General features: G+C 47.3%; 1 protein-coding gene across 4 annotated transcripts in view; it reads left to right on the top strand.

The window, feature by feature from the left end:
• The first annotated feature begins 4,082 nt into the window (after positions 1-4,082).
• Positions 4,083-15,358, top strand: part of MSANTD3 (Myb/SANT DNA binding domain containing 3) — a 30,563-nt gene continuing 19,287 nt past the window's right edge. For 2 of the 4 annotated variants that reach the window (XM_082696803.1, XM_082696804.1), the window contains exon 1: positions 4,327-4,438. The gene's annotated coding sequence lies outside the window, so the exon portion shown is untranslated. Of the gene's footprint in view, positions 4,282-4,326; positions 4,439-15,358 lie in introns of those variants that run through there. The other 2 variants (XM_082696802.1, XM_082696801.1) reach the window with 2 other exon arrangements.

Raw genomic sequence — 15,358 nt, forward strand, 5'->3', positions numbered from 1 at the left:
GTTATGATAGTTCAACATCTGAACTATAACTCCCAGACTACCCCTATCAGAAAGTGGGCTACAAATACTTTTAAGACAATTTATCCTGATATTTGATTCAGAAAGTGGTGTATCTAACCACCTGTGCTAGCTTCTAGCAAATATCCCACTCCCAGTTCCTGCGGTGCTGGGTGATTATTTTTGCACTAGACGATGCCTCCCTTGCATCCTGTAACTGCTGGTTGAGTCAGAAGTGGCCTTCTAGTCTGAAAGCAGTCGATTCATAAGCTGCCAGCTTGTGTCCTGGCATGAAATGATGAGCTGGGCCAATCACATTTTTTTTTGTGGGTAAATATGAACCAAGAGACAAGGAGGAGGCTTCTACCCTATGCCTGGGTATCTATGATGGTCAAGTGCAGGTGAATAAGCAGAGAGAGTGGTCTGGGAGATAGGAGAGAAGGAGCACAGGCACAGAGGGAGACAAAGGTGGACACAGACAAAGAGAGGAGACTGAGAGACAAGACTTCTCTGACTTTCAGAGAAGCAGAGACATAGAAAGACACACCTCAAATGAGAGAGATAAAAAATTGGTTCCTATTGGCTCTTTTTTTTTTAAAGATTTTATTTATTTACTTGACAAAGATCACAAGTAGGCAGAGAGGCAGAGAAAGCGAGAGATAGAGAGAGAGAGGGAAGCAGGCTCACCGCCGAGCAGAGAACCCGATGCGGGGCTCGATCCCAGGACCCTGAGATCATGACCTGAGCCAAAGGCAGAAGCTCAACCCACTGAGCCACCCAGGCGCCCCTCCTATTGGCTTTTAATTTCCTGTGGGGCTCTATTCAACTTGTTCTTGTCTTTCAATTCACCTACAATTCAATAAACATCTTCTGCTTTAGCAAGTTTGAATGAATCTGTTCCTTGCCACCCAAAAAGCCAGATGAAAGTAGTTTCTCTGTCTACACTTAATTAGATCTCAGGGGGGCACCTCGGTGGCTCTGTGGGTTAAGTGTCTGCCTTCAGTTCAGGTCATGATCTCCGGGTCCTGGGATTCAACCCCATATCAGGCTCCCAGCTTGGTGGGGAGTCTTCTTCTCCCTCTGCCCCTACCCCCTACCCCATGTGTGCTCTCTCTATGTCTCAAATAAATAAATAAGATCTTTTAAACAATTGGATTTTAGGGAGACTGGATTTGGCCAGTCAAAATCATAACAGGCACATGGATAAACTAAACACCAGTGGTTACTTTGGAAAGAGAACTGTGCTTTCTGTGATCTCTGGAGAGTTCAGGTTGGATGATGGGTCTATTTTCCCTCCTGTAAGAAATCTTTTGTAGAGCCCAGCTCTTATGTCAAGACTGCTTGGTGAGACTGAGTCTGAGCAAAGGGTAGACCATTTTCAGAGCTGTTCTTGACAGGAAACCAGACTGCAGTGCATTATGCGTCTCTAATGCAAGGATGGACTGCCTGAGGCAACCATAGGGAAGGGATGAATCACACGTGTTCTTTCTCTATAGCTTCCTATTATTAGACTCTGTGGACTCCACCCTTCTGTTAACATTTTCTACAGAGAAGTTATAACAACTTTATTATTATTAATAATAATAGCTAACATTTATTATTTTCTATGAAACTTGTATTGGAGTAAGCTCTTTACAAATATAATACGTTACTGAATCATCAAACAACCCTATTGAGTAGGTATTGCTACTCTATTTTCCAGAGAATTTTCAAATAGGTTAAGAAATTTGTCCATGGAGCGCCTGGGTGGCTCAGTTGGTTGGGCGTCTGACTTCGGCTCAGGTTATCATCTCAGCCTGTTTCTCCCTCTGCTACTCGCCCTGCTTGTGCTCTCTCTCTCTAATAAATAAAATCTTAAAAAAAAAAAAAAAAGCTGGTTCAAGGGCAAGGAACATGGAGAGCTAAGTTAGGAACAAGGAGAGAATTGGGAGAACAGTGACCGTATCACAGGTCTGAGTTGATATGCTGGTCACATTAATTTTGGAGATTGTTTACTCTCTTGATTTGAGGAGACACATGATTAAATATGAGTTTTCTGTGTTTCTTTAGTAGCATTTTGGCACATGGCTCATGGCAATCACCATGATTTTAAATAAACAAAAATAACAGTAATAATAATACTGGTCATTTACTGAAGAGGGGACTAGCCAGTTAATCAACCCTGCCAGGTAGGTATTATCATTCCTACCTTAGAATGAGAAAACTGAGATTCAAGGAGTTCAGCTTAGTTAAAGTCAGGATTCAGACAGATCTATCTGTTGAATCCACTGCTTTTCCCATACTGTATCACCTATCAGTCACATTTCTAATCTCCATTGGCTTTCTATATTCACACACCAATAGTGTCCTTTGGACTATATCCTCATTTAAGAAGGAAATATTCATGGATGTCTTATGTGACAACGGGGTGGAAGGCTATTGTAGAAATGGTGTATTGCCTTGGATTCCAGTGAGGTGATTGTCCTAAAGTTTGTTTATCAACAGCAACCCCCTCAGATGGTCTTAGTTTATAGGTTCTCCCTTGGACACAAAACAAATTATTAAGACGATAAACAAGAAAGTTAAAACTCTTGGTTATAGTAAGTTTCTTTATTTTTATTGGCGCTTCTGATCCTGGGGAGTGTTTGGGTATCTCTCTGTAGTCAAGAGATCTGGCTCAGTCTCTGTTTACGGCTGTAAGTGATGGGAGCAGGGAAGGCAGAAATAGCCTCAAATAGCCTCAAATCTGTAATACAAAAATGAAAAATAGTGCATGTTGGTGGTGGTGTGGAGAATATGGTCCCCCCTACTTTGCTGGTGGGAATGTAACATCACTCATTCAGGCACTAGGAAAAGCTTTTCGGTTTCCTTTTTGACAGGTAAACACAGAATTACCATAGGACCCAGCAATCTCACGCCTAGGTGTATATCTCAAAGAACTGAAAATAGGTACTCAGACAGATACTTTTCACAGGCATGTTAAGGGCAGCAAATGTTCATCAATGGGTGAATACATAAACAAACTGTGGTATACATACGATGGAATATTATTCAGCCACAAAAAGGAATGAAGTACTGATAGTACTCATAGATACATGCTACAGATGCCTGAACCTACAAATACCAAGCTAAATTAAAGAAGCCAGACATAGGAGGCCGTCTATTGTGATTCCATTTATATGAAATGTCCAGAACAGGTAAATCCAAAGAGACATAAAATAGATTAGTGCTTGCCAGAGGTTGGGGGGAGAGGGAATGGGGAATGACTGCTTAATGCCACCAATTTTCCTTTTGGGATGATAAAAATGTTTCAGAACCAGATGAAGATGTTGGTTGCTCAACATCCAACTGTAACAAATGCCACTGAATTATTCATTTTAAAGTGGTTTATGTTATGTGAATTTCACCTTAATTAAAACAAAGTTCAACAGCCGTTACCGCCCTTCTGAGCTTGGAATCTTCCCAACAGATACAGGGCAAAAGAAACACGGGGCCACCATCCTTGTGGGAGGTGCGATAAAAGGTGCCTTGTCCTAGAGGTTCGGTCTGTTGTGCATTCATTGATGTCGCATGCATTTCCACTTACTCAGCACAAAGTGTCTGAGCCAGGTCTTGGGCTCCAGAGGGCACAGTCCCTGCTCGGGGAGCACGCAGCCTAGGGGGAGACACATCCCGTAAATTAAAAAAACAAAACAAAACTCTGTGAAGAACCCAGCACACGAGGGTTGGCTGTTCCAAGTAGCGGGGAATCCCCAAAGAATAGGGGGCCCTTTTCAGACGGAGGACTTGACCGAGCTAACTCGTGTCCATGGCCGCCAAATCCCTTGTGGCAAACGCATTCTTTTGTTGTTCCCGGAGATGAAACAGTCACTCGGGCTCTCCAGGAGCTCCTCTGCAGAGGTGTGAAGAGGGAACTCAATCAGCACCCGGCTGCGAGCACCGAGGGAGCGTCGGGTAGGCGGGGGCCATCCCGCGCCCCGCCCCGCGCCTCGGGGGAGCCCGGCGGCCGCAGCTCGGGGAGGTGGGGACTGCGCGGAGCCGCGCTCCCGCCCTGCTCCGCGCCGACGGACCCGCAGCCGGCGGTCGGTCCACGAGGGGGCGGCGGCTCCCGGGCTTTGTGGCCGCGGCGCGCGCGGCGGGGCCTGGCCGGCCGGGGGCGCGCCGCCGCCGCCGCCCGGCGCTCCGGAGCCCGCGGCCCTCCCGGCCCTCCCGGCCGCCCCGCCTGCGAGAGGAGCCGAGGCCGTCCGCGCTCGCGCCTCGCCGGCCCCTCCTCCGGTCGCCGCGGCCGCCGCGCCGCCGCTGCAGGTAGGAGGCTCCCCGGGCCGCAGCGGGGCGGGGGTGGGGGCGCGGGCCCGGTGTAGGGGGGTGGCCGCGGGCCCGCATGGCGGGCTTCCGGGCCGAGCCGCCGCGACCCCTGCCCCGCAGACCAGGAGGCCGCCTCTGCGCGCGGCGATGGGACTCGGTGAGTAGGGCCGGCCTGCGGCGTACAAAGCCCCAGGGCGCGGACCTCGGGGAGATTAGGCGGCGCGCCCGGGGCTGGGGGGACGCTGCCCTCTTTCCCTCGCCCCCTGGCCGGGGGGAGCCGCTGGGGAAGAGTCCAGGCGACCGCAGTGCCCGGGTCTTCCCAGCTCCGGGTCCCCGCTGTGCCAGGCACTGTGCTCGGCGCTCTTCCATACTTGTCTCCTTTACGACCCCCACTACCCCGTCCGGGGGTGTCCTGGGAGGGGTCCCTCAGTCAGAGCCCGAGGGCCGAGCACCACATCGGTGCCCGCCTGACCTTGGGAAAGCTTCTTTACTCCGAGCCTGGGGCTGCTGTTACTGTAAATAGGGGTACGGTGGAAGGGGTGTTTCGGGGAAGTGCATTCTGTAGTACTACCCCCTGGTACTATTGTGAGAGATAATGTACATAAATGATCATAGCTAAATTTTGAGCACTTTATACCAGGCCGCAGGTACTAAACAGTTGGCGTGAGTTATCTAAATCATCACACCGGCGCTATGAGGTAGCTACTGTAAATTGCCCGAATAATCTTTCTTTATGAGTACGAAACAGTGAAGGATTTATTTAGCTTTCCTGCTCCGATTCAGGAGATTGGTTGTTTCTTAGATGTGGTAGCATTTAAGATTACAAATGTTTTCTGCAGTATAGGAGAGGGGTTTTAGGACGCAGGGATCTATTTGTCACACATTTAAAATGAGGTAGAAAAATAGCATGGCCAGGGGTGTGGATTTCAGCATGTCAGATGGGAAATTGTTGAATATAAATTCAAAACCATAGTTCCTGAGTTATGATGGAGGACTGTTAGGGGAGTTTGGGATGACCCAGGGAAAAGGGGAAGACTGTGAAGGGGCAGAGAGGGGAGAATTCTGAAGCTCTGGAAGATGTTGAGGAAGAGACCAGGGTTCACCAGTCCAGAAGCATTCTGGACCAGAATTCCCTCCTGCCCTAAGAGACTAGGCATCCTGCGGGGGGAGGGGGAAGGGATGCTGGGGTGAGATCACAGGTTGTCTTTTCTTACTCCCAGGCCACCCCAAAAATATTCTGAGTCCAGACTCTTCGCAAAATGTCATTGCCCCTTCTTGTGATTCCTGAAATTCTTTTCATGTGTTTGAGGAGATTGGGATACTCAAGGACCCTAACAGTTGATAAGACACTTAAGATACAAAGTCCTGCCTGATGTAATGAAGGAGTATATTTTGAACACAGTTCATTTGGGTAGAGGAGCTGTGGGCATTAGGAAATTATTTTGGGATTCAGTTTGGATTGGGGAGAGTGAAAGGCTTCGGACCCTGAAAAAGGCAGAGAGAGGCAGGAGGGCCTAGGGACTGTACCGCTAGGAAAGAGACTGGAAAGTTGGAGCTGAGGACTTCACAACACCATCAGCAGAATACCAATGCAGCCTGTTTGGTTCTCACCTACGAGAAGGCACTCTTCCCTCTCCCCATTTGTGGCCATTTCTTACTTGTTGTGGAAGGTAGATCTGGGCTGGATTCAGGCTGACTTTTCTCCTGAGTAAGTAGGAAAGGCTTCTGGAGAAGGGTTCTTTTAAAACCAGGCCTTGACGGAGCAGGTGTTTGGGTGCCTAGTGATGGTGAAGGTAGGGAGTAGTGTACATGGTGGAAAGTGCAGCTGCTTTGGAAAGAGAGACAGTTTGGGGTTCAAATCCTGGCTCTGCCATTTATCAGCCATGTAATTTTTTTTTTTTTTTTAAGATTTTATTTTTTTATTTGACAGAGAGAGATCACAAGTAGGCAGAGAGGCAGGCAGAGAGAGAGAGAGGAGGAAGCAGGCTCCCTGTGGAGCAGAGAGCCTGATGCGGGACTCGATCCCAGGACCCTGAGATCACGACCTGAGCCGAAGGCAGTGGCTTAACCCACTGAGCCACCCAGGCGCCCCCACAGCCATGTAATTTTTTATGAGTTGAAAAACAATGTCTTTCAAATGCCTGGTAGGGAGCTCAGCCAACACTAGTACCTTCTTCTCTGTCCATGGTGACATTCATTCAAGGAATGTCTGCCCAGCACCAGTTGTCTGCTGAGTCATATGCTTCTTGCTGGGGGATACAGAGATGAGTCAGAAATTATGTATTCCCTTATGAATTTCCCAGTCCGGTGAGGGAGATGGACACAAAGAGCCCATTACAAAAAATATGGGAAGTGCTCCAGTATAGTCAGATACAACTGGCAGTGAGCTCACAGAGGACTAACTAATTCATTCTGGATAGAAAACTCGGGGCCAGATTACCTCTAACAAGAAGGGTATGAGATTTTATGATAGAGATGTTTTTTTTTTTTTTAAGATTTATGTATTTGACAGAGAGAGACACAGTGAGAGAGGAAACACAAGCAGTGGGAGTGGGAGAGGGAGAAGCAGGCTTCCTGCTGAGCAGGGAGCCCAATGTGGGGTTGGATCCCAGGACTCTGGGATCATGGCCTGAGCTGAAGGCAGACGCTTAACGACTGAGCCACCTGGGTTCCCCTATGATAGAGATTTTGAGTGCTACACCACCTCCTAACTTCTTTTTTTTCCTAACTTTTGCCTTGATTTGCCCTGATATCTTTCTCTTAAAAAATAAAAAAAAAGTCTGCTTGCAGTGTGTGCATACTTTATAAGCCACCTGAAAATCATTTTATTTTATTTATTTATTTTTTTTTTAAAGATTTTATTTATTAATTTGACAGAGAGAAATCACAAGTAGATGGAGAGGCAGCCAGAGAGAGAGAGAGAGAGAGGGAAGCAGGCTCCCTGCTGAGCAGAGAGCCCGATGCGGGACTCGATCCCAGGACCCTGAGATCATGACCTGAGCCGAAGGCAGCGGCTTAACCCACTGAGCCACCCAGGCGCCCCTGAAACTCATTTTAGAAGGAAGCTATTGTAAATAAATGTAACAGCCCAGGCATCAGTTGAAGAACCATCACAAAAAGGTCACAAGAGTTGGACCTAGAGGGATGAAAATGAGTCCTTGGTGGGGTGCATATGACTCTTGATCTTAGAATTGTGGGTTTGAGCCCCATGTTGGGTATAGAGCTTATATAAAAATAAAGTTGTTGAAAAAAAGAAAAGAAAAGAAAAGAAAAGAAACACAGAAAATGAGCCCGTGGTGGACCTTGGAGTAAAAGATTTCAGCCAGGGGCACCTGGGTGGCTCAGTGAGTTAAGCCTCTGCCTTCGGCTCAGGTCATGATCTCAGGGTCCTGGGATCGAGCCCCGCATCGGGCTCTCTGCTCATCGGGGAGCCCATTTCCCCTCTCTCTCTGCCTCCCTCTCTGCCTACTTGTGATCTCTCTCTCTGTCAAATAAATAAATAACATCTTTTTTTTTTTATTTTTAAAGATGTTATTTATTTATTTGTCAGAGAGAGAGTGAATGAGAGCGAGCACAGGCAGACAGAGTGGAAGGAAGAGTCAGAGGGAGAAGCAGGCTCCCTGCGGAGCAAGGAGCCCGATGTGGGACTCGATCCCAGGACGCTGGGATCATGACCTGAGCTGAAGGCAGCTGCTTAACCAACTGAGCCACCCAGGCGTCCCAAATAAATAAAATCTTAAAAAAAAAAAAGATTCCAGCCAGAGGAAACCCCATGTACAGAGTCATGAGAACAGAGCAGGTTCAAGGGCATACAGGTGAGTTTGTTCTGCAGGGTTAAAAAATACATGGAAGGAGGGGGCTGGCATGGGGTGGCAGGGCACAGATGTGGAAAGGCCTCGGATGCTATGTGCAGAGTTTGGACTTGATCACTGAGGAATGCAGGAGATGGAAGAGGTTTATCTGTTGGACTGGGGCATGATTGCTGTGTTTTAGGAGGAGCCCTCTGGTTAGTTGTGTGGAAGAGGGGCTGGAAGTTGAGAGGTCCTTTTGGGAGACCAGGGCCTGACCTCAGAAATAGGAGGCAATAAGGATGAGACAGGAGGTAATAAATACTGAGGTAAAACGTATAGGAGGTCTTAATGATTGGTTACCTGTGATGGAAGAGCATGCCGAATTTTCTGCTTTGGGCCTCATTAAGGTGGCTGAAATCATCAGAAATTAGGAGTTTTGAGAGTCGGGGAACAGTTTGTTTGCTTTTGGCCATGAAGAATTGGAGATTTCAGGGCGCCTGGGTGGCTCAGTCTGTTAAGCAGCCAACTCTTGGTTCCGGCTCAGGTTATGATCTCAAAGTTGTGGGATTGAGCTCTAGGTTACACTCCACACTCAGCAAGGAATCTGCTTGAGATTCCCCCCTCTGTGTCTCCCCCGCCAACTCCATCTCAAACGAATAAATAAATCTTAAAGAAAAAAAAAAAAAGAATTGGCGATTTCTGAGGTGCCCGCATGGACAGCTAGACAGGTGGCTGGTGGACAAGTTGGGTTGTGTGTGGTGCTGAGGAAAGAGAATGGGGCTGGGGAAAGAGGATCTCCCTGACACCCTTACATTCTTACACTGAAAATCTACCGTGTGCTAAAAATACAAATAAAACGTAGTTCCACGTCTCAGGAATTCACCCTCAACAGTGGCAGGCCTTGAGAACGTGGATAGATTGTGGTACAGAGTAATTCTGAGTGCTGCAGAAGGAGTAAATACTTGGGACCCCTGGGCCAGAGTTGGAGTGAGCGCCCCCTGGTTGTTCGGAAGCCGTGGGAGGGGAGGAGAGAGTACTGCTAAGCGAGGAGTGTTGCTGGAGTTGAAAAGCGCTTTCTGTAGAGGTTACTTTAAAAATGATTCCAAGGAGGGGCACCTGGGTGGCTCAGTGGGTTAAAGCCTCTGCCTTCTGCTCAGGTCATGATTCCAGGGTCCTGGGATAGAGCCCCACATCGGGCTCTCTGCTCAGCAGGGAGCCTGCTTCCCCCACTCTCTCTGCCTGCCTCTCTGCCTACTTAGCCTACTTATGATCTCTCTCTCTCTGTAAAAAAAAAAAAAAAGATTCCAAGGAAATATCAGGAAGCCTGGGGTTGAGATTGGGAGATGGTTTAGGATGGAGCCATAGCGGGAGGGCAGGGTGGGGTGGGGACTTTTAAGAACCTTCATCTGGTCTAGAGAGGAAGATGTGAGGGTAGAAGGACAGAAGGTGGGAGCTCGTGCCTTCGACACAAGGCTGGTTCTGCTCACAGTCACACTGAGACACAGATGGTAAAAATAAACACCTCCAAGTTACAAGGCCGCCTGGGGTGGGCGGTAAAGGGGAAGAGGAGGGAGAGCATTAAAGGAAGCAAGTTCATCATAAGGTTTAAGACCGCAGAGCCCTCTGAAGGAAGGAAGGACAGGGGAGTGGGGCCATCCTGGATGGTCAGGTCTGAACTTTCCAGAGTAGGTATATGGGAAGGTGGGCATAGGCACAGGAATGTCCGATTATTCCTACCTTTGCATGAAATGAAATCATGAAGTCATCATTGTGATAGTGCAGCTCTTAAAAATTTGGCATACAGAGGTGCCTGGGAGGCTCAGTTGGTTAAGCCTCCGACTCGTGGTTTCCCCTCAGGACACAGTCGACTCGTGGTTTCCCCTCAGGACACAGTCTCGAGGTCTTGGGATCGAGCCCTGCATTGGGATCGAGCCCTGCATTGGGCTCTGCGCTCAGCACAGTCCGCTTGAGTCTCTCTCCCTCTCTCTCCTGCTCACTCTCTCTCTCTCATTTCTCTCTACCAAATAAATAAAATCTTTAAAAAAACTTTTAGCATATAGTACAATAGCATTTACAAGAAGAAGCCAGAAGAAATTTCTGTTATAAATCCTCTGTCAAAGGAGAAGTTTTAGATAGTAGAAAAACTAGATATAATTAGTAAAAAATGCAAATGGCAAGCAGGTTAGTTTCAACATATTTTCCACAAATATATATCAAGTGCCTTCTGTGTGCCAGGACCTCTTCAGTTTGCTGGGGCTACAGTAATGATGAGATCCGAATGCTTTCAACATTTCACTTGGAACTACTCCGCCTCTAGATTAAACCTGTGTGTGGGCCTTCCGCGGTCTAACGTGCTGAGATCACGTCATTCTGTGGCAGTGTTCTATCCCGCTGGCCAGTAGTGCCACCAGCTTCATAAATAATGAGAAGATACCATCTGTGCGTATTTGGCAGAGAACTGTGGAAATTAGGTCACAGGAAAGCCGTCATAGCCGCAGAGGTATCATGGACAGCCAGCACTGGATGGGACTTTAGAGAACACCCACTTTAGCTTTATAATTTAGAGATGAGAACCGACAGGGAGGAAAAGGGACTGCCCAATGTCGTACATTTAATGTCAGTGCAGTGCCTTCGAGTTCCTAGATGGGTTAGTGGGGAAGGCTTGAGGGTACCTCTCAAAAGGGCCTCCTGACCGTGAGAAGCTTTCGAAGAGGAGATGTTGAAAGCAAATGAGGAAGCTTTGCTTTTAAGTCTTCCTCTGCTACTGGAAACCCAGGAAGCTCCCACTTTGGCTCTGAGCCCCAGTTTTCTCATCTGTAGGAAGATTGGACTTTTAAGTTTTTTTTTTTTCTTTTAAAGATTTTACTTAGAGTAAGTAAGCATGAGCAGAGGGAGGGGGAGGAGCAGAGAGAGAAGCCGACTCCTCGCTAAGCAGGGAGCCCAATGCAGCACTGGATCCCAGGACCCTGGGATCGTGACCTGAGCAGAAGGCAGACGCTTAACTGACTGAGCCACCCAGAAGCCCCTGGACTTTTCTTCTTCTTCTTTTTTTTTTTTTTAATATTTTATTTATTTATTTGAGAGAGAGACAGTGAGAGAGCAGCTCAGGATAAGAAATGGCCTTTCACCTCTTGAGAGCAAAATGGTCACCTATAACGTCTCGCCACATTTCCTTCAGCTCCCTCACACACCGCTATGCATTCTTTCTCTCAGCCTTTCCCAAGTCGTGTTCTCTTTGCTCCAGTGCTAATTCTAATCCAGTCTATTCTAATAGGAATTAAGGTTCTTAATCTGGATCCCTCAATCCTAGGGGGATCCTGCCCTAGTGTCCCTGGGCACATCTCTGTCACGGTGCTTATCACCTGCCTTGTCACTAGCCTGCCCTATAAGATGCTATAAGGTGTGAGGTCTTAATGACTGTGGCCTCCTCGATACCAAGGAACACCGCTCTCTCTGATGCCTGCTTCTGGATCCTCTGCTTCCTCTTGATGCCCCTTCCTAGTGTGGACACATGCATGTCCTGGTAATTCCTTGGTTTGAAATAGTCTCTGGTGTGCACCTTCTCCTGTCCATTAACATTATCACTACTCAGCATTGAGGCCCTTCTCAATTATTTATCTGAACAATCTCCTTCAACTCTGTGTTCACATCCTGTACATTCTTAAAAGTCTATCTCAAATGTCCTCTTGTTCAAGAAGAATGCAAATTAAGCTCTTCCCTCCTCTGACGGCCCAAGGTGCTTTGTCCTCTTTTGCGATGTCTGTTTCAACGTGCTTTTGTAGTTCGCAGTTTCTGCAGGCCAGCTTCCTTTCCAGGCTGCAGGGTTCGGCTTGTTTTTGCGTCTCCTACGTAGTCTAGGACAGTAGAGAGCCTTTGGCATGACACATTTGTTGAATCGTGTGTCTATGCAGTAAGAGAACCAGTAAGTATCTGAGTGTATCTTGTATATAAACCACTAGTGTATTTTTGGAAGTTTTTTTTTTTTTTTTTTTTTTGTTAAAGATTTTTATTTATTTATTTGAGAGAGTGAGGGGGAGAGGGAGAGCACAAGCGGAGGGAAAGGCAGAGGGAGAGGGACAAGCAAACTCCACACTGAGCGCAGAGCCCGACTGGGGCCAGTCCCAGGACGCCAAGATCATGACCTGAGCTGAAATCAAGAGCCAGCTGCTTAACTGATTGAGCCCCCAGGCGCCCCTGGAGGCAGTTTAATATGGGGAAGGGGGTAGAAAGAACTAAAAGTTATTGAAGCTTTAGTCTGTGCTTCTCCTTTACTCCCATTGCAGAGTAGTTGTGCGGATGGAGTGAGGCAGAGTAGAAGACTGTAGCCTTATTTTACAGATGAAGCACTGGAGATTAATGACTTAGCCAAAGTCACACAGCTCAGATGAGTGCTGAAGTCAGGATTTGAGTCCAGGTTTTCTGCATTTCTTGGTTTATTTCACTTCACTTCATGAGCAGGAATTCATTAAGGTTTGGGGTGCCTGGGTGGCTCAGTCTTGAAGCGTCTGCCTTCCACTCAGGTCATGGTCCTGGGATCCAGCCCCGCATTGGACTACCTGCTTGGCGGGAAGTCTGCTTCTCCCTCTCCTAGCCCCCCTGCTTGTGTTGTCTCTCTCTGTCAAATAAAGTATTATTTGACAGCCTGGGTGGCTCAGTGGGTTAAGCCGCTGCCTTCGGCTCGGGTCATGATCTCAGGGTCCTGGGATCGAGTCCCACATCGGGCTCTCTGCTCAGAGGGGAGCCTGCTTCCCTTTCCTCTCTCTGCCTGCCTCTCTGCCTCCTTGTGATCTCTCTCTCTCTCTGTCAAATAGATAAATAAATCTTTTTTTTTTTTTTTTTTAAGGAATTCATTAAGGTTTAAAAGATCCTGACACCTGTCCCAGGTCTCAGCACTACCCATCTTCAGTCTTGGTACCTGTTCTCTGAGTACTGACTTCAGGGAACTCCCTTTTCCATGAAAGGCAATGAAAGTAAAATCTGGCCAAGTTGCTCTAGTCTTTGCTCAAATTTTAGGACTTAGATTGACCCTTGGTGGACTTAAAATGTCATTAGATGGTGTATTAATCAGCTTGGACTGCCGTAATAAAATACCACAGACTAGGTGGCTTAAACAACAGAAGTGCATTCCTCATACTTCTGGAGGTGGGAAGTCCAAGATCAAGCTGCCGGTGAGGTAAGTTTCATTCTGAGTGAAGCTGCTTCTCTAGGCTTGTAGGCTGCTGTGGCCCTCTGTGCCCTCACGTGACCTCTTTGTGAGCCCTTGGGAAGATAGGGAGAGGGGATACAGGGGCAGGAAGGAAGGAGGGAGAGATGAAGGGAAAGGGAATGTTCTCTGATGACTCTTACAAGGACACTAAATCCCCTTGAATTGGGAATTCATCACCTTATTTAACCTTAAGTACTTCCTTAAAGGCCCAGTCTCTAAGTGCAGTCATCCCGGGATTAGGACTTCAACATATGAATTTCGGGGGTGTACATACATTCAGTCCATAACAGATGGGTTTTTGTTTTAGAGTCATTTCAAATGTACTTATTACAGTCTTCTTGTGGTTTAGTCAGTGTTTGTGTTTGGGGAATTGTGCCGTTTCTGCTGTTCTTTTTTAGTATTGGATTCCTGCTCTTATTTAGTCCTGGCTATGAGTCTTTGGCTGGCCCGAGGGGCGTTTTCATTGCATTTGGATTTTGCTATTTTTTTTTCCAACCATTTTTACTTTAATGCAGATTTTGATGTACAGACTGTTACCATGTATGATACTCATTCTGCGTATGATAGGCAGTTTGATGCCTATATCAATGTGTATTCATTCGTTAGATGTTTAATGAAGGCCCACTATTGTGCGGGTCACTGGGCTGCTGGTTGGGCTACAACCAACCAAGCACTGTTGTCCAGCACAACAGTGGACAGAAAAGATGATCTGTATTGAGAAGAGTTGAGGGGCGAGGAAGGCTCGTTTTCTCTAATGAAAGCTGAGGCAGCAGGAAAGGCTTGTTGTCATCAGTAACCAGTTATGGACATTGCTGAATAGTGTTAAGCTAGAATGTGCTTTCCAGCCTCGAAGTTTCTATTAACAGGCTCCACCTGAGAGATCTCTTACTTTGAGAAGTGTTTGTTTAAAGATTTTTTTTTTTTTGGACAGAGAGAAAGAGATTGCAAGTAGGCAGAGAGGGAGGCAGAGTGGGCGGGGGGGGGGGGGAGCAGGCTCCCTGCTGAGCAGAGAGCCCGATGTGGGGCTTCATCCCAGGACCCCGGGATCATGACCTGACCTGAAGGCAGAGGCTTAACCCACTGAGCCACCCAGGTGCCCCTCAACAGTTACTTTTCAAACATAATGTTCATATCAGATTGACAGCAAAAATTATTTCAGAGCTCTGGTGAGACCAACAGTGGTTCACCTCGGGGCAGGGTGGCTGTGGGCCCTAGGTTTGAGACATGGAGGCCAAGGTGATGGGGTGAGTTGAGGGGAAGAGCCAAGAGCCGCCAAAAGGAGATGGATCGAAGCAGGAACAGCTCCTCCTAGGAACTTTCCCTGCTGACAGTTGGATTGCTGATTGACATGTAATTTGAGCAGGGATGTGAGCACCACTAGGTCTGAAAGAGAACTAAGTGGGTGGAGAGCAGTGAGGGCACTGGATCTGGGTTTGAATCTTGTTCCTGCCACTTAACATGTTGTGTGGCCACAGGCAGGCTACTGAGACTCACTTTTCTGATCTGGGAAATGGAATAGGGTAGTGGGAATGAACTGCTTACTTCATGAGGCTGCTTGGGAATCCGTAGGGGAACTTTAGGGAACGCTGTGTCACACCAGAATTCCTTTACAGCCCTGCAGAATGCAACTACATGGCCCAGTGAGGCCTGCTGTTGTACAAAATTAAGCAGAGTAAATTGGTGACTCTGGATTTACTTAGCTAGTGATTAAATAACAGTTTAGTTAATAGGCTATTAATGGTCCCCAGGTGTTGGTAATTCTGAGTATTTGCTTTTGAGAGCAGTGGTATAATTTCTTCCGGTACTTTAATAAAGTTTTTTTTTTTTTTAACTTAAAAAAAAATTTTTTTAAAGATTTTATTTATTCATTTGACAGAGACTCAGCAAGAGAGGGAACACAAGCAGGAAGAGTGGGATAGGTTGAGGCAGGCTTCCTGCCAAGCAGGGAGCCCGATGCGGGGTCCATCCCAGGACCCTGAGATCATGACCTGAGTGGAAGGCAAATGCTTAACGACAGGGCCACCAAGGTGCCCTATTTTTGCCTTTTTTTTTTTTTTTTAATAGAAAATACTATGATGTA

This window comes from Mustela nivalis (assembly GCF_964662115.1).
Source record: "Mustela nivalis genome assembly, chromosome: 13".
In the NCBI taxonomy this organism is placed as follows: Eukaryota; Metazoa; Chordata; class Mammalia; order Carnivora; family Mustelidae; genus Mustela; species Mustela nivalis.